The sequence below is a fragment of the Malania oleifera genome, chromosome 11 (genome assembly GCF_029873635.1).
Source record: "Malania oleifera isolate guangnan ecotype guangnan chromosome 11, ASM2987363v1, whole genome shotgun sequence".
Lineage (NCBI taxonomy): Eukaryota > Viridiplantae > Streptophyta > Magnoliopsida > Santalales > Ximeniaceae > Malania > Malania oleifera.
Window position 1 is genome coordinate 200,317 of NC_080427.1, and position 19,285 is coordinate 219,601.

Below are 19,285 nucleotides of genomic sequence, written 5' to 3' on the forward strand. Positions count from 1 at the left end.
GCAATTGAATATTTCAAAATATGTAAGTTATGTTTTAAAAATTTTGCTGCATGATAGTTGACTGTGAGAACCCTGGCAGTCGGCTATCAGTATATTTCATGTATAAAATGCACAAACAGTAAGATGGCAGTCGCTTGTCAACAGGGAGTCAGGCGCCTATCACTGAACAACTTTGTTTTTTTAAACGACGAGAAGGGTGACAAACGCCTGGAAAAACACAAGTAGTTGTCTCAATTTACACTGACAGTCGCCTGTCTAGTTCTAGACAGAGTTTATTTAACACCTTTTAACGTGGCAGTTGACTGGCCATGGGCAATCAGTTGTCTGCCAACCAATTTGTTTCTTGTTTTAACATTTTTGATTTCACTCTTCTTTGCTTATTTAATCTTGGAATATTAATTTTTTTTTCTCTGAAAAATAAGTTCCAAGACTTAAAACTAAGGTCTTTAAGTCTCGTTTGCCTAATGAGCTTCAAAATGAAAAGTCATACTTGAATCATACTTGAAGTACTTACAAAACTTGTTCTAAAAACTAATTTGACTCCTATTTGCTTTGAGTTCTCTTTGTCGCTAATATTTGATCTTTCAAACTTCTTTGAACTTTCATTATGGATCATTTATTTGATATAGGGTCTTCCATGTTCCTTGATCCTTGTGAGCTTTCAAGATATGTCATTTGAGGTCTAAGCTTCTTTTGATCTGAATTTTAATATGAGCTTTCGGAATTTGTCCCTTTTATCATCTGAAATCCTTTTTGCCTTCATTAATCGAAATAGCACTACTTTGAAGCAGATTAGATAGCCTTACTTTGTTACCATCAAAATCAAAAGTCATAGGCCTAACTAGGCCAACACAATAGATGAATGTCATGTCACTCTGAATGATGGCCGGACGCGCAAATGTTACGCTAGAGGATTAGGTCCAATAGGATCAAGTAATCAGGAACCCTATTCCGTGCCGTGCATGTGCCTCGCACCATGTTCCCACCGTCATAGTATTGGCCGTGGAACATTCGACTAATGATATGAATTTATTTGTCGTTGACCAATTTAAATGTAAAATTAACGTAGAAAAATAAAATACAAATATAGATCATACTAATATTGAATGAGGATTTAAAATGAAAAATTTGAGTAAAATTTAAATACTTTATTTTACATCATATGAGAAGTTGTACAAAGTATTTTTAAAATAAGTCAAATTTTAATGTATATAACGTATATGATTATAAATATAACACGGTACATATATTTTGATATTTTTTAATAATAAAAATTCAAATTAATTCTATAATTTTAGTGGATGTAAATATAAATTATAGATGAAGAAAGTAGAAAGTAATAACATGGTATATATATATACACGCAATTCCCAGTCTCGCACCGTGGTTCTCGCCCGTCTTAACTGTACATCATTTGGACGAAAGCGATTGGTTAGCCTATACGCAATTGGAGAACGAACATGTCCCGCTGTACAGGAGTTGAGCTGCCTAATTGTTTGTATTCTGGGGGTTGAAAATTAAATGGAACAAAATTTCCCATTAACGGCGACCTAGAACACAACAACTACCCTAAACATTTCGTCTCCCGAGGTCCACTGCTAAGCCTAAAATACCAGAGCTGAAAAAGCAGTCTCGGAAATCCATGATTCCACCTTACGAAAGAAAAAACTCTAAAGATCCAGACTTCTTACTCCCCACAACCACAACTATTATTATCATAAGACTGAAAGTGCGGCCAACGAGTGACACGCCGCTAAAGCTTGCACGCTCTCCGTTAAAGACAGAATTTCTTGGTTGAACAAAAAAGTTTCAATTTCTGAGTCTTCTCAGTTTCTAAATTTTTAATTAGTTGGAAAACTGAATTTTATTTTTAGGTTACATGTCAGTTTAGTAATTAATTTCTACTTCAGAGGTTTGCAACTTGCGAGGTGGCTCAGGTGGGGCGCTTTTATTTTGACATGAGACGGTCGTTATTATACCCAGCTGGAGTACACCTCGTATGCTCTCTCTCTCTCTCTCTCTCTCGCACTCTACTTACATGACAATGAGGCCCAGGACCCAACATGTTTATAATAATTAATTCTCAATAAATAATTATGTTATAATTATCTATACAATTATTCCAAAGTAGAAATTGGTTGGAGATGTTTCAAATTCTAATAATTTTTTGGTTCTTTATTTTGTGGATTTTTTTTAATTTCTTTTAATAGCTATATATTAGTGGTGGTATTTGAACAACTAAATACTATTAATCTGCTACAATAACAGACTTGAAGTTACTCCTCTATGCAACTTATAAAAATGCTATCTTCAACCATTTCCAAAATACAACCAAAGAAACTCTCTCATGGATATCTTCTTATTATTTTATTTTTTATTTATCTAATTCTTGTTTTTTTTTTTTTTTTTTTTTCATTCATTTACATTGGGTAACCGTATACTATAGCTCCTAAAGCTCTGGAGTTTGTGAGTGCACACAAATCCGAGCCTACCTAAGTAATCCTAAAGACCTGCATACTATGAGTATTTGCACCGAGAAATTGTCTTCGTAAGCGCGAAAATGATTTTAGGGATACTGATCCCACTGTGCCTCAACTTCTCTACTTGTAATTCTTACACTAATTTAATTTAGTTATTATTTTCATTACATCTTAATTTCTTACAATCTTAAAACCGAGATAGTCGTCTTCAATCCTACACTAGAAAAACTACTAGTTGCTCTCACCCGCATGGAATCTTTTGATGGGACCAATTACAAGCATTGGAAAGTAAAAAATTATTTTACCTTGAAAATATTGTGTTAGTAGTCTATGTTCTAGAAACTCCCCAACCTCAACTAGAACGAAATAATACAACATCATATTTTAAATGGGAGGAAGATAACGAAAGGTGCAAGAACTACATTCTTAATACTTTGGAGAATGAGTTTTATGACATTTACTATAAGTATGAAATTTCCAAGGAAATATAGGAAATCTTTGATAAGAACTATATCGCGGAAGACGTTGGAACAAAGAAATTTTCTTGCAGTAAATCCTAAAGTATAAGATGATAGAAGGAAAAATTATACATCTCCAAATTCTAGAATTTTTTTTAAAAATTGCACGATAATGTTAATTGATGTACTTTCGATAGCTTCCCTAATTGATAAATTGCCACCATCTTGGAATGAGACCGAGGGAACTTTGATGCACAAGAAGAAGGATGTGATCATAGAACAACTTATCGTCTACCTAAGGATAGAAGAAGATAATAAAAAAATGGTTGTTTTGAATAATGAAGTAACGAGAAAGGCAAATGACTGATGCAAACTGTAAGTACACAGTATTGTAGTTTTATAATATAATGATGTGTAGAGTATCGTCCTTAGGGATTGATGTCTTACACCAAGTACCGAATTTATAATAACCTTGATTTTATTTAGAAAAATTGATAATTTTAGACTGCGAAATTTAAACAAGCTACTTTAAATAACCTAATCAAGAGAATTTTAATTGGATACCGAGTGTCAAATTAATGATGGTAAAAACTTCTAGGAAACTGATTTCACCTAGTTTCTCACCATGCTTTACTCATTTAGCTAATTCGACTTCGTTTTCTCTGTTTGTTAGCAAATCGCTAATTTTTCCAAAAGCCTCTTTCGATAGTCAATCAGAACCTATTCTTGTTTATTATTTAACATAAGAGTATGCAAATTAATAACACAAGAACGCAATAAGACCCCCAATTTTTAATGCTACATAGGTTCATATAAGTCTTTCGATCTCTATATTTACCAACGCTGAATTATCCAAGATCTATCCTATAATCCCCCTTTTCAGTAGCAAATCACAAGACTAAAATCATTTAATTAATGACCAGTTAATTAGAAGCATTAGGCACAAAATAACTCAAACAAACATTAATGAAAACTACTTCAGATTAGCATCAAAGAGTAAACATAGTTCGAAACTGGCTACATCGTTTTCCTAGAATACAAAAATTTAGTTCATTCCAAAATTTAATTTAACATAACAGATTTCACCATATTTTCTTCTATTTGGAGCGTACTAGAAAAATCAACACTCGCAGCACCGCCATCGCGCATCACGAACGCCCTGAACACCGCTGTTGTTCGCCGCTTCCAATTCCTGAAAAGATTTTAATTTTCTGCATGCTGCCAACTCCTTCCTTGCTACTATGTTTGTTGAACTTCAATTGCGCAGTTGTTAGGAGAAAATCTCAAGAAAAAATTCTCCCTTTTTTTTTTTTCAAATTTTTGTGCGGCCTCCCCCTGTTCACGTCCCCTCTTTAGCACCTGCTGCCCCCTTTTCTCTTCTTGCGCATGGCTCCCCCCTAGAAACCCTATGCCTCCTTTCCTATTTGACTTTTCTAACTTCATTTTTCTTTTCTTTCTTTTCTTTCTTTTCTTTCTTTCTTTCCTTTCTTTGCCTTTCTTTCTTTCCTTTTCTTTGTACCCAATGCCTCACCCTGCTGAGATGACCCGACTGTATGGCCATGTCACATCTCATTTTTTTATTTTTTTATTTTTTTTCTTTTTTCTTTTTTCAAAGGTACATAAACTATCCTCCTCCTTCAAGCTCACTTTTGACCCTTGTACAACCCATAACTCTCAAATCTTAAAACATGAAAGGTGTAGAACTCTTTCTCAGATTTTCCCATAATTTTGAATCGTCACAATTGAAGCTCGGATGAGAAAGTTATGCCAAGATTACGAAGAACTATTGAAATAGTCCATAAAATGGCGTATGCTAACTTCACATCTGATTTCGATCTTGATGCATCCAATATTTCGCAAAATTCAAAACATGAAAATTATAGAGCATTTTCTTATCTTTTTATGACATCCTGAATCATCTAAATCAGAGGTTGGATAAGAGAGTTACGCACCGATCAAAAAGTGTCATCGGTTTTTAGCTTTCGATAGTTGCCCTGCAATAAAAATTACAAAAATTTCATAAATTACTCAATAAAACTCAAATATTATAAATAGAACACAATGTTAGAATATTGAGAGTAATTAGGTATTTAAATACAAAATATAATTCGCAATGCATGAATTAAAGCACCTAATTACACAATTTAAGTGCGTAATCACACCCCCAAACTAAAGTTTTGCTAGTTCCTAACAAATGACGTGAATGCAATTCAAGGTGGTGTCATACCAATTTCGATGAATAAATATACATGCAACAAAACCAAACCCTTTCACATATAGGAATATCACCAAATTACACACAAACTTATTCATACCCAATTCACGCAACTCTGAAATAAGTCATTCATACAAATCTCATCATTATATAGTCATTAAGAACAGTAAACTCATGTAAAATTAACTAGCGAGCACAATTCAGAGTTAATGTAGCCATATAAATTCAAGTATAAATAGGCAAAATCTTGAAGCATGTGTAATGTGTGTGACTCGTTACACCCAGGATATCCATGGACACCTAAAGAACTCGCTTTGACTCAACCTAACTGGTATACCCTAAAAAACACTCAAAAAGGATGGGTTCACTCATCGTATGTGAGGAGGAGTGTCATGATCAAACATCTCACATACTGTAAGGAACAAACTCTAAATGTACGGAGTGGACTAGTCTGAAAAGGCTCCAGCCTACTTAGGAGGTGTCGGGTCCTTTACCCTAGCATCTTCTCACCTACTCGTCATGTCCAATCGAGACCACCCTAGATCAACTTATTCACAAAATAGGTGTGAATACATCTGAGGCATTAGGCAGGTGAAGAGTCTTCATATGTGGAGAACATGTGTCGTGTCCCTGACTTTTGTTGTAGTTATGTGAAGCAGGTATTAATCTTTCACCTCTTCTGGGGTATTTCTATTTCTCTTTTTCTTTCTTCTGCTCATTTTTCAATTTCTTTCTTTTCATGGTCAATTAGGACAATCATAACACTTCTTTTATTGTTTTCATACCACCCACATTAAGCTCGAACAAGAGTCCATGAAATAAGTCTATTTCTAGGGGTGTCTCAGCCTTTACATCTTGAGTAAGTTACAAGACCTAGGTTTCTATCTCCCCACTAGATGTCACCTCTAGGCTAGCAATTCAAAAACAACGACTAGTGTACAAAGAATATCCAGAAAAAATAGAGAAAGTTGAGTTTCATGAACTCTGAATTGACGTTAAAAACTCAAAAGAACGATAAATGGATCAAAGGTACCTCATAAGGTGTCATAGTCGCAACGGGCGCTCTCTCAGTGTTCACAAGGAACCCTAAGTGCTACAAGTCACGTGAATGTGTACTTTTTTAAGTTTCAAGAGATACTATGTAGATACAAAGAGTTTATATAGTCATATTAACACAATTGAACTACCAATCAACTTTTAATGATTTACGATTCCTAGTTTAGCCATATAAATAGAAACTACACATAAATGACCCAAGTGTGTACTCCTAGGTTATATGCAAGTATATGAAGGGCATAAGTAGTGTCACGCATGGCCTAATCATCCATATTCACACATTTTTTTTTCAATATTATTAAAAAATGGGAAAGATTGAAGAAAAGAAAGAAACTTCCTTGACTTATTGATGAATCCGTAGAGGAATTAAGTTTTCACCTCTGTACTTGTGCCAAATAAACCTGCATCAAAAATCTAATTTATTCAAAAGTGCATAGATAAATTAATAAAGTAATAAAGATAAAAGATATAAAAAAAAAAAGAAAAACTCTTTGGGTTGCCTCCCATAAGCGCTTGTTTTAACATCTCCAGCCAGACGTTTCAATCTTCATCAACCAGGATCTCCAAAAGGAATAAATGCACAGTTCCTCTCCATTTGTTCTCCATAATAGTGCTTCAATCTCTAACCATTCGCTCTGAATATGTTTCCTGTCTTGTCCTTCAAGTCTATCACTCCAAAAGGGAAAACTTTGTCAATTGTATAAGGACCTGTCCTTCTTGACCTTAACTTACCTGGGAAGAGTTTTAACCATGAGTTGAAGAGTAGAACCTGTTGTCCTAGAGCAAACTCACGCCTAAGAATTTGCTTTTCATGCCACTTCTTCATCTGCTCTTTGTAGATTTTTGCATTTTCATACGCATCACCTGAGAACGCATAGCGAAGATGCTTAGGGAATTGTTTCAACTCTGGAGATATAGGTTGCTGCATATTTTCTTTAGATGTTTTAGAATCCGTCTTTGCTACCATAGGTTCTAGCCTCCCCACATGCTGCCGTGTTGTAATTTGCTGCAAGGATCGTTTTAGGTGATCAGATGGTACATCATTTTGCAAGACTTTTTCTACACCTTGCTGAATGACATCTACCCGAAAGCAAGTACTTGGATCTTCTGGGAATCTCATGTCTTGGTAGATGTTAAACATAACCTCTTCCTTGTCCATTCTTAATGTTAACTCACCCTTTTGAACATCAATTAAAGCCCTTCCAGTGGCCAAGAATTAGTGGAATCCATATCTAACACCACAACATCAGCAGGAAAAATAAATTTATCCACCTTTACCAATACGTCTTCTATGATTCCATGTGGATACTTGATGGATGGGTCTGCTAGTTGCAAAGAAATGGTTGTTTGTTTCATCTCTCCAAGTCCCAATTTCCTACAAACAGAAAGTGGCATAAGATTAATGCTAGCACCAAGATCACATAAAACTTTATCAAAAAATGAATTTCCAATAGTGTAAGGCAAAGTAAAACTCCCTGCATCTTTTAATTTTTAAGGCAATTTCTTTTGAAGAATAGCACTACACTCTTCGATAAGATTCACTATTTCGAACTCCTCCAACCTTCTTTTCTTTGAAATGATCTCCTTTAGGAATTTGACATAATTTGGCATTTGTTCCAAGACATCTGCAAAAGGAATATTTATATGAATTTTATTAAAATATCCAAAAAATTAGAAAATTGCTTATCTAATTTTTGATTTTGAAAACATTGAGGATAAGGAAGTGGAGTAGAGAGAATATGAAGATTGTCAGGAAATGAAATTGCTGGTGATGTGTTAGTCTCTCCTGGTGTATCATCCACAATCTTCTCTTCTTTCCCTTTATTCTTACTTCGACCATTCTTTTCAATTGTAGGCGTGGACATGATTTCCTTTGCTGTGACTTCTCAATCTCTCTTCCACTCCTAAGTGTGATGGCTTTGCATTGTCCCGTTTGGATTCACTTCGGTGTTGCTAGGAAAAGTTCCTCTCTATTGGGAATTTATAGTCGTGGCTAGTTGCTCAATTTGCATTTCAAGGTTCTTTATAGTGGCTCCCATATTGTTGCAATGAGTCTCGATGTTGTCCAACTGTGAATCAGTCTTTTTAAACCTTGATTTTGTCTCCTCAAAAAATGATATCATGGCATCCTCAAGTGACATCTTCTTCTCCATTTGTTGACTCTCAAGTCCTGTAGAAGGTTGCAGCACATTCCTTGTATTTCCATAAGACAAATTCTTATGATTTCGAAGCCCTGGATGGTAATATTGTGGCAATGGATCACCACAATAATTGTAGTTCCTATTGTTGATCTATGTGAACCTATTCTTGACTCGCTCCATTGCTTGGATTTGTCCTACTTAGAGCTGTCACATATTCTGTACCTTGTGGTATTCTCTGGTTGGTCAAAGCTGAAATCTGATGAGACAGAGAAGCAACTTGAGCTGAAAGTGCAACAAACAACTCCAATTCATGAATTCTAGCAACTTTCTTAGCCATAGTTCTTTCAATTGGCCATTGATAGTTATTTGATACCATTTCTTCCAAAAGAGCAATAGCACCCTTAGGTGTCTTTGACATCAAAGTTCCCCCAGACGCAGCATCAACTAAAGTCCACATTTGCCTATTTAACCCATTATAAAACATCTGAATCTGCAACCAATCCGACAATCCATGTTGTGGGCAGCGTCAAATCAAATCCTTATACCTTTCCTATGCTTCATAGAGTGATTCAAAATCATGTTGCTTGAATTGACTAATCACATTCCTGAGTTGAGCCATTTTTGCAAATGGAAAGAATTTAGCCATAAATTTTTCTGCCTTGTCCTGCCAACTAGTGATACACCCAGGTTATAGAGACTATAGCCAACCTTTTGCTTTGTCCCTCACAAAGAAAGGGAATAATCTCAGTCTAATGGTGTCTTCAGTAACACCATTGATATTCACAGTATCACAGATCTCCAGAAACATCGCCAGATGGATATTGGGATCATCAAGTGGTGATCCATTGAATTGGGCTTGTTGCACCATGCTGATTAATGCGGGTTTGAGCTCAAAATTGTTGGCATTAATGGGTTGGCGTCTGATACTCGAATAGTTGTCATTCACAACCGGCCATACATAATCCTTCAGGGCACGTGGCTGTACATTATCTTGTCCATTCTCCATGGCTAGTACACTTTTTTTCCTTAGTATTCTAAGCGTTCTTTCAATCTTCGGATCAAAAGGAATAATGGCACGTGTTCTAGCACTGCGCATCCAGCATAAAAAACACACCAGAAATACAGAAAATAAAATAAAAAGAAATAAATAAAAATATAAACATAAAATTCTAAATTAAAACCAAGATTACTTTGTATCGATATTGGCAAAAATAAGAAAAACTCAATCCCCGACAACGGTGCCAAAAACTTGACCGGTGCAAACTACAAGTGCACAATATCGTAGTTTTATAATATAATGATGTGTAGAGTATCGTCCTTAGGGATTGATGCCTTACTTTTACCAAGTACCGAATTTATAATAACCTTGATTTTATTTAGAAAAATTGATAATTTTAGACTGCGAAATTTAAACAAGCTACTTTAAATAACCTAATCAAGAGAATTTTAATTGGATACCGAGTGTCAAATTAATGATAGTGAAAACTTCTAGGAAACCGATTTCACCTAGTTTCTCACTATGCTTTACTCATTTAGCTAATTCGACTTCGTTTTCTCTGTTTGTTAGCAAATCGCCAATTTTTCCAAAAGCCTCCTTCGAAAGTCAATTAGAACCTATTCTTGTTTATTATTTAACATAAGAGTATGCAAATTAATAGTGTAAGAATGCAATAAGACCCTCAATTTTCAATGCTACGTAGGTTCATACAAGTCTTTCGATCTCTATATTTACCTACGCTGAATTATCCAAGATCTATCCTATAATCCCTCCTTTCGGTAGCAAATCACAAGAATAAAATCATTTAATTAATGGCCAGTTAATTAAAAGCATTAGGTACATAATAACTTAAACAAACATTAATGAAAACTACTTTAGATTAGCATCAAAGAGCAAGCATAGTTCGAAACTGGCTGCATCGTTTTCCTAGAATACAAAAATTTAGTTCATTCTGAAAATTAAATTCAACATAACAGATTTCACCATATTTTCTTCTATTTGGAGCGTATGGGAAAAATCAACACTCGTAGTACCGCTGTCGCACATCACGAACACCCCAAACACCGCCGTTGTTCGTCGCTTCTGATTCTCGAAAAGATTTTAATTTTTTGCATGCCGCCAACTCCTTCCTTGCTGCTATGTTTGTTGAACTTCAATCACGCAGTTGTTAGGAGAAAATCTCAAGAAAAAATTCTCCCTTCTTTTTTTTTCAAATTTTGGTGCAACCTCCCCCAGTTCACGTCCCCTCTCCAGTGCCTGCTCCTGCTGCCCCCTTTTCTCTTCTTGCGCACAGCTCCCCCCTAGAAACCCTATGCCTCCTTTCCTATTTGACTTTTCCAACTTCATTTTTCTTTCCTTTCTTTTCTTTCTTTCTTTCCTTTCTTTGCCTTTCTTTCTTTCCTTTTCTTTGTTCCCAGTGCCTCACCCTACTGAGATGCCCCGACTGCATGGCCGGGTCACATCGAATTTTTTTATTTTTTATTTCTTTTTTCAAAGGTATGTGAACTGCCCTCCTCCTTCAAGCCCACTTTCGACCCTTGTACAACCCATAACTCTCAAAGATTAAAACATGAAAGGTATAGAGCTTTCCCCAAAATTTTGAATCGTCTCGATTGGAGCTCGGATGAGAAAGTTACACCAAGATTACGAAGAATTATCGAAATAGTCCATAAAATGGCGTATGCTAACTTCACATTTGATTTCAATCTTGATGCATCTTGTATTTCTCAAAATGCAAAACATAAAAATTGTAGAGCACTTTCTTATCTTTCTATGGCATCCTGAATCATCTAAATCGGAGGTTGGATGAGAGATTACGCACAGATTAAAAAATTTCGTCGATTTTTAGCTTCCGATAGTTGCCCTGCAATAAAAAATACAAAAATTTCATAAATTACTCAATAAAACTCAAATATTATAAATAGAACACAATGTTAGAATATTTAGAGTAATTAGGCCTTTAAATACAAAATATAATTTGTAATGCATGAATTAAAACACCTAATTACGCAATTTAAGCGTGTAATTAGCAAACTTGGTAGAAGATTGCCATGAGAGAATTAAGGCGAACTTCAAAACTAGGAACACAAGTTGGGGGGAGCTACAATAGTTGTAGGTTCAATGCCAAAGGAAGCAACCAAACCAACAATTGGATGCACAACTAAATCAACAACTAAGGAGACAATCGAAATAGCAACCATACTAACAATCGGCTGAGATACAAGTCCTCCAAAATAAAGAAGGCACGAGGTAACTTTTATGATTGTGGTAAACCTAGACATCATACACTCCAATTAGGTTTCACTATAGGGGTAGTAATGTAGTAATAATAATAATTATTATAATAAGCCCTAAGCTAATGAAAGTCGAGGTGTAATCTCAAAAGGGGGGTGAATTGGGCATTTTTAAAATTTTATACGCGGAAGCTTTAGTAAATTTTAAAATTGATTTCACAAGTACTCTAACTTATTAACAACTACAGTATTCTCAATAGACAATTTTATCAATATATATATATATATATATATATATATATATATATATCCTTAAATTCTAAGAGACTAAGCTAATATTTCAATATGTGACTAACCTACTCATAGCAGATCAATATCTATAAGAATATGCTTAAATACACAATATTAATAGTATTCACTAATATATGCTCAGTCAAATGATAGGTAAAGCTTGAACATGAATAAGAGATAAACCAACACAATAATATTCCAATAGATTAAATTAAAATTATATTAGTGACTACAACAGAGTTTAATCAATAAGAGTATTCATAGCATTCACCACATTCACAAATGAGAATTAATATGCTTAGAAAATAAAAAGATAATGTAGAGAGTAACACCCAATTTTTTACAAGGTTCGGCAACTGTGCCTACGTATTTGCCTCAAGCAACTCGCTATGAGGATTCACTAATCCCTCCTTTAGTAGGTGGAGACACCTCTCTCCTTCAGTAGGCGGAGAAGCTTCTCAAGCGAAAACACCCTTCCGTTTGTATCAATACCAGAGTCGTCAGTTTGCACAAGGAAATCAAGAAATGATTTTGTACAAAGAGAACTCTCTAACCAAAGTAGATTATTATACAATAAGCACCCTACAATAGCCCCAAAAGATATTTTCTAAGAAGTTCAAAGATTAAGCCTTGTTAGGCAAAAAATCTCCCCCTTTTTAATGATGACAAATAAGGAGCAAAATGAGGTAGTCTTGATAAGGCTCCTCCTCACAATATGCATAAGTGTGAGAATAAGTAATGTAAAAATATTTGTTTAAGTTCAATTGTGATTAAATTCTCCCCTTTTACTAAAAAATGCATTCCCCCTTTTTTACTTGAAATTCAAAAAGGTATTTTGTTATAAATTCAAAAAGGTATTTTGAAATAATTTTTGCATTTTGCTAAAAAAATTGGCCCCCTTTTGATAGCAACAAAAAGGTTTAACTAAAGTCAGCATACAAGTTTAAGCCATTTTAGTTTTCTAAGTGGAATTTTACATTCTACTCAAAGTAAGCCTTTGAAAATCCATATGTGTGTGTGTGTATATAATATCAGCATTTCAATTTCCTCAATTTGGAATTTCATACAACTAAACAGCAGTAGTACACTATTGACTTTATGAGTCCTATCTCATTTTGATATTGACAAATCCTAAGTATCTAATTTGTGCATTTAGTCTATGAACAGAATTATCTTTCAAAAGGCACAAATAGTTGAGGTAAAATGAAAGTCATGAAGCACTTAAAGAACACATCACAAGACCTACTGCATGGCAAATTGAAGAGCAAGGAGTGAAGACTTTATTTTTTCAATTGCATTGCATTTAATTTGTATTGTAAATGCATGTCTTGCATGATTTGGTTTAATGCTCAATACTGACCATAGAATGACCTTAGGAAAAAAGATCATTTCATGAAAAACCTTTTTCTTAAAATGCTAAACTCATACAAAAAGGTTTGAAGTATTTTTTAGGTCAAAAGAGGGTTAAAACTCAATTTTTCAAAGTGCCCAGTCAATCGACTTGACCACTTGGCCAGGATTCAAATTTTGTAAAGGCCCGGTCAACCAGACCTTAAAGCCCAGTTGATCGAACTTCACACGGCTGATGATCTAGTCAACCAGATCATGTGCCTAGAAGACTAAACCTCATGAATTCGAAAAATTTCCTAAGGCCAGTTGACTGGACCCTTTACCAGTCACCCGGAATTCTCAGGTTGGGCTATTTTTAAGCCGGAAATCGTCATAAAAATTCAAATTTAATATTATTTTAATGCCCAAACGATCACTTAACGGCTAGAGTTTGAAAAAGTCTATAAATACCTTTCCCAAAGCTCATTAAACAACTTTTGATTATCTTGCTTATACTTTTAAACATCTGAACTTTGTCTTCACTCATCCTTTAAAAAACAAAGAGGCATTTTACTCTCTTCTACTCTCCATTTGAAATTTTTTTCTTGAGAGCAAAAATCAATTTTCTCCAAGCATCTTTTATTGCAAAAATATTTTGTGGAGAAATCATTTATAGCATTTAGATCTTTGAAAGCATTTAACGCATACTTCACTTTTGAATCAAAGATCACCTACTCTCATCTACTCTAATTTATTTCAAAATATTTTTTAGAGAGGAAACCCTTAAACTTTATTGAGCATAAATCTAATCTTGTGGGAGTGCATATAGATTTACATTGTACAACTTAGCTTTTTGAGAAGTATTCATTTGTACGTTGACTCATTCTGAGTTATACTTCCAAGTGCAGAAGTGTCAAGTTGTATTAAGGATGAGTCCAGGATCGTATTCCACAGGGACCACTGAGTATCAAAGTATTTATGAAAGTTTAGTGAAATCCTGTTGCTGTAAAATGTGGTTTGAAAATATTTTTGGTCTTTTATGATTTTGAAAATAGTAAACAAAGTGGTAGATGCTTGAGTAAACTATCAAAATGAGACTCAAATTTTTATCGAATTTCCAAAAATACAAACCTACTAATGCAACCAAACTAAACAGATTAACTAAAACAATTTACCAAACACTCGGGTTACGGGTTCAACGTCTGTTTGCTTCCACCGTTTACTAGTTCCCTAGGCCTTACTCCTCTTCTTGTTAATCCAATAAAGGCATCAATAAGATGAAATTTTATTACTAAATCTCGAGTAAATTTTCCACACTCGAACAGAAGAAAATATACTCTCATTAAGCATCAACCGAATTTCATGTAAAAATTAATTAATGAAAATCCTAGATTAAATTAGCGTTTTGATGTGCCTAACGTCAACAACAAAACAAAAGATAAGAGCCAGCAATTTATCAACGATGTCTTTAATTTTTGGTTTCAACCAAATAAAACTTTAACAATAATTTCTTAGGGGAACTAATAAACCATGGAAAGCCAAAGACATTGACCCACAACCTGAGTTATCGAACTTAGCCACTCATGCTCGCAATACACAATTTTCAAGTCAAATTAATTACACGGTGGCTCATTGCATCAATAAAACAAAAGACAACAAATTAAAATAACTAATTAATTAAACCTTGAAAGCATTCAAAATAACCAAAAAAAAAAAAAAACAAGATATTAATTAATCTAATAAGCCTCTCAAATAACAAATAAAAGGAAAATATTCAATCCAACATTAAATCTAGTTAAACAATTTATTAAAACAACCATTAAAAAATAATAAACAAGATAAGAGAGAGAGAGAGAGAGAGAGAGAGAGAGAGAGAGAGAGAGAGAGAGAGAGAGAGAGAGAGAGAGAGAGAGAGAGAGAGAGAAGCTCGAGGAGTTTGTGTGCAGAAGCTGTGGAGACTGGTGGTGCTCAGGGAGTGGTCTATGGAGGCTGGCCTGCTATGGTGGAGAGCTGCTGGTGCTAGCCAAGGGGAGTTGTAGGGGCTGCTGGTGGCCTAGAGCTGGAGTGCTGGTGTCTCGGCTGTTTGGTGTTGTGGCCACAAAGGGCTGCTGCAGAGGTTATTGCAGGGAAGAAACAAGGAGAGGGAGAGAAGCTGAGAGAGATAGAGAGATAGAGAAAAGGAGAGGAGAAACTGAGAAAGAGAGAGAGGAAGAAAAGTAGAGGAAGAGAGGAGAACAGGGACGAAGAAAAGAAACAGGAGAAGAAAAAGAAAAGGGAGAGAAGAGAAGGGAAAAGAAAGGAAAAAGAGAGATGGTGTGCTGGGGTACAGGGAAGCACCGGGGAAAAACTGAGATTAAATAGAAGAGGGCTTTGCCTTTTTTTTTTTTCTTCTTTTTTTTTCTTTCCACAATTATGGCCAATTTCAACCTTCCTAGAGCCCGTTTCTCTCAAAATCCAAAACGCAGAAGTTGTGGATAATCCTCTCATATTTTTGTAAAAATTAGAATCGTCTTGATTGGAGCTCGAATGGAAAAGTTATGCGTGAATTACAAACTAGTTCCGGTTTTGGCTCCCGAGAATTTTCGTGGGATAAAAAATTTCCAAAAATTCATAAATTGTTCAATAAAACTCATAAATTATAAATAAGGCACTTTACTCAAATATTGGACGTAATTAGACATTTAATTAAAAATATAAGCCCTAATAACCGAATTAAGATGCCTAATTATGCAATTTTAGTGCGTAATCACACCCCCTAACTAACATTTTGCTAGTCTCTAGCAAATAACGTGAATGAATTTCAGGATAGTGCCGACAACTATGAACTCCAGTGAACATGAAATTAATGCACATGCGACACAACCATACCGTTTCACATACAAGAACAAAACTAAATTTCATACTAGCTCGATCATATTCAATGCACATGACTCTAAAGAATGTCACTCATGCAAGTTTCATTGTTTATATGTCGTTTAAGAGCAATATACTCGCATGAAGTTAACCAGCGGCACAATTCAGAATTAATGCAGTCATATAAAGTATAACAGGTAAAGTCTCTAGGTGTGTGTGATGTGTGTGACTTAGTACACCTAGGATACCAGTGGACACCTACAAAACAGTCACTTGTCGTGAATACATCTAAGGCATTAACCGGTTAAAGAATATTCATACATGGAGAACACGTGTCGTGTCCTTGACTTTTTTTCTTGTGGTATTTCTGTGGAGTAGACTTTAGCATTTTATTTCATGCACATTTCTATTTCTTATTCTTTTTTCCGCTCATTCATCATTTTCTATCTTTTCTTGATCAATTAGGACAAATATTACACTTCTTTTGTTATCTTCATACCATCAATGGGATTTGAGCTCGAATTGTGGTCCACGAACTAAGTCTATTTCTAAGGGTGGCTCACCCTTCACATCTTGAGTAGGCTATAAGACCTAAGTTTCTATCTCCCCACTAGATGTCACCTCTAGGCTTAGCAAATCAAAAAGAGAGACTAGTGTACAAAGAATCGTCCAGAAGAGAAGAGAACTGAGTTCCATGAACTCTGATATGATGTTAACACTCAAAAGGACGATAAATAGCTCAAGGATATCTCAGAAGGTGTCATAGTCGCCACGGGCGTTCTCTCAGTATTCACAGGAGACCCTAAGTGCAATGAATCATGTGAATGTGTTTATTCAGTCTCATGAGATACCATGTAAATACAAGAAATTATATAGCCAGATTAGCATGAGTGTACTACTAATCAATTCTTCATGGACTCATAAAATTATATAAAGAGAAACTTAGCCTAAATGACTTAAGTGTGTAATTCTTAAGTTATACGCAAGTATGTGAAGGGTATAAGTCAGTGTTAGGCATGGCATAATGCAGTGTACTTCTTTGCTACTCTTCCTTTATTTCTCTCTTTTTGATTTTTTTTTTAATATTAAATCCAGTACATATACGTGCATAGTGTCACTTGAAAATGCTCACCCCCCCAACTAAAATGGAACATTGTCCTCAATGTGAAAGCATAGAGGAAATAGAAAAACTGTGCATGAGAAAAGTAAGGCGTACCTGGGTGGAGAAGTAATGGAAAAGGAAAAGTGAACTAAAGGAAAATGTAACTATCAATAAACTAAAAGTAAGACAGAATGAAACAAAATGAAAACAAAGGAAAGAAAAACATCACAGTGTGTCTGGAGGAGGCTTAGGAGGAATTTCATCTTGTGGGTGCAGATTTATAAATTGAACTGGCGAGTCTCCAAATTTGAGTCACCACAATGAGTCAGTTTTTTTATCTGCACAGAAGTAATCTCTGAATAAATCAATGCTCTCCACAATATCAGACAACACATTTTCAAATTGTCTTTCTTGTTTTAACAAGAAAGGATCCTTATCCAGTATAGTTTCCAGGAAATATACTTCTTTAAGAATTGGTCTTTGATGAAAAGTTTTCAGAATAGTTACCTTTGGTTCTTCAAAAGCATCAACATTAAAATTTGTACCTAGTTCCTTGAAGGTTAAACTCTCACCATTCTGCTCAACTTCTTCATCTGGTGTACCAGTTACCTTACCACTGCTGAGATTTGCTTTGACATTGGAATCATTGACATTCGCTTCAATAGAGGATGATAGTTCCATGATTGCAATTTGCACTTGAGTATCTGGCTGGGCTTGAAATTGGGATTCATCTATCACCAAAGCATTCGATAATGTGTTCACCCTAGTCAAATTGGTGCTTATCTCGTTGACGGCTTGAGAAGTTTGAGAGTTGATCACATTTTGGCTTGCCATGAACTGTTGCAAGCTAATCGTTAGCTGCTGTATGAGATCTTCCATTTCCCTTCTCTACATTGGAGGAGGTTGATTTGCAAAGTAAGAGGGTCCCGAGACTTGGCCAGCTGCTACATAAGGAATGTATTGACTTTGTACATGGGGAGATGGCCCCACTTGGTCATTCATCGACCTAAAATTTGGATGACTTCTCCAACCTGCATTATAAGTATCAGAATAAGGTCTAGAAGAAATCTCAGAAACCATATACACCAGGTTAGATTAATCAAGCAAAAATTTCATAAAAGCAGGAATAGTTGGACATGCATCAGTCACATGCTCTGTATCCTCACATATGCTGCATTTTTCAGAAGATGAAGGGAAAACATGCATTTCATTTACTTTCTCAAACTCAATGGAATCTAACCTTTTGGGTATCAATGCAAGCCTAGCATTCAAATCATCAACTTCTTTCAATTTATACTCACCACCCCCACTAATACATTTTTTCTTTTCAGATCTATCATACACATCAGAGACATCCCAAGATTGGGCGTTTTGAGCCAAATAATCAAAATAGTCAAAAGCTTCTTCGGGCCCTTTATTGAAAAACTCACCACTGCACATTGTTTCTACAAATTGCCTCATCTTTGGTTGCAACCCCTCATAAAAAAAACTGATGACCCTCCAATTCTCATACCCATGGTGAGGACATGCATTTAAGAGGTCTTTGAAACGTTCCCAACACTGATAAAATGTTTCCACATCCTTTTGGAAAAAATTCATGATTTGTCTTTTCAAAGCATTAGTTCTTTGCATGGAAAAAAATTTATTTAAAAACTTAGTTTGCATTTCTTGCCAAGTCCCAATGGATCTTGGTCTTAAGGAATTCAACTAGGATTTTGCCTTGTCTTTTAAAGAAAATGGAAACAATTTCAATCTTATTACCTCTTCAGTGTATGTTCTATCCATGAATGTGGAACACACTTCTTTAAACTCTTTAATATGCAAATATGGGTTTTTAGATTCAATGCCATGAAAATGAGGTAACAAAGGAATCATCCCAGGTTTAAAATTAAAAGCATTTGCATTCAAAGGTAGAATAATGCAGGATGGGGTGTTGGTCCTAACAGTTTGCAAATATTCTTTGAGGGTACTATTAGGGTTCTCCCTATCATGATGTTCATTCTCAGGCATGATGCTATGAGCGTCAGATGATGATTCAAGTGATTCAAGTGAAACAGGTGCACTCGATGACAAGAGGGATGAGTCTGTCCTAACCAGTCTAAATGTGTCATACAAACTCAGTATAAATG

At 35.1% G+C, this 19,285-nt stretch overlaps 2 non-coding genes across 2 annotated transcripts; both read left to right on the top strand.

Moving 5' to 3' along the window:
* Positions 1-8,856: 8,856 nt before the first annotated feature.
* On the top strand, positions 8,857-8,963 carry LOC131143647 (small nucleolar RNA R71). Its single transcript, XR_009133629.1, has one exon. It is a non-coding gene; the product is annotated as a small nucleolar RNA R71 (small nucleolar RNA).
* Positions 8,964-18,666: 9,703 nt separating this feature from the next.
* LOC131143587 (small nucleolar RNA R71) lies at positions 18,667-18,774 on the top strand. The gene has a single exon (XR_009133572.1). It is a non-coding gene; the product is annotated as a small nucleolar RNA R71 (small nucleolar RNA).
* Positions 18,775-19,285: the final 511 nt, after the last annotated feature.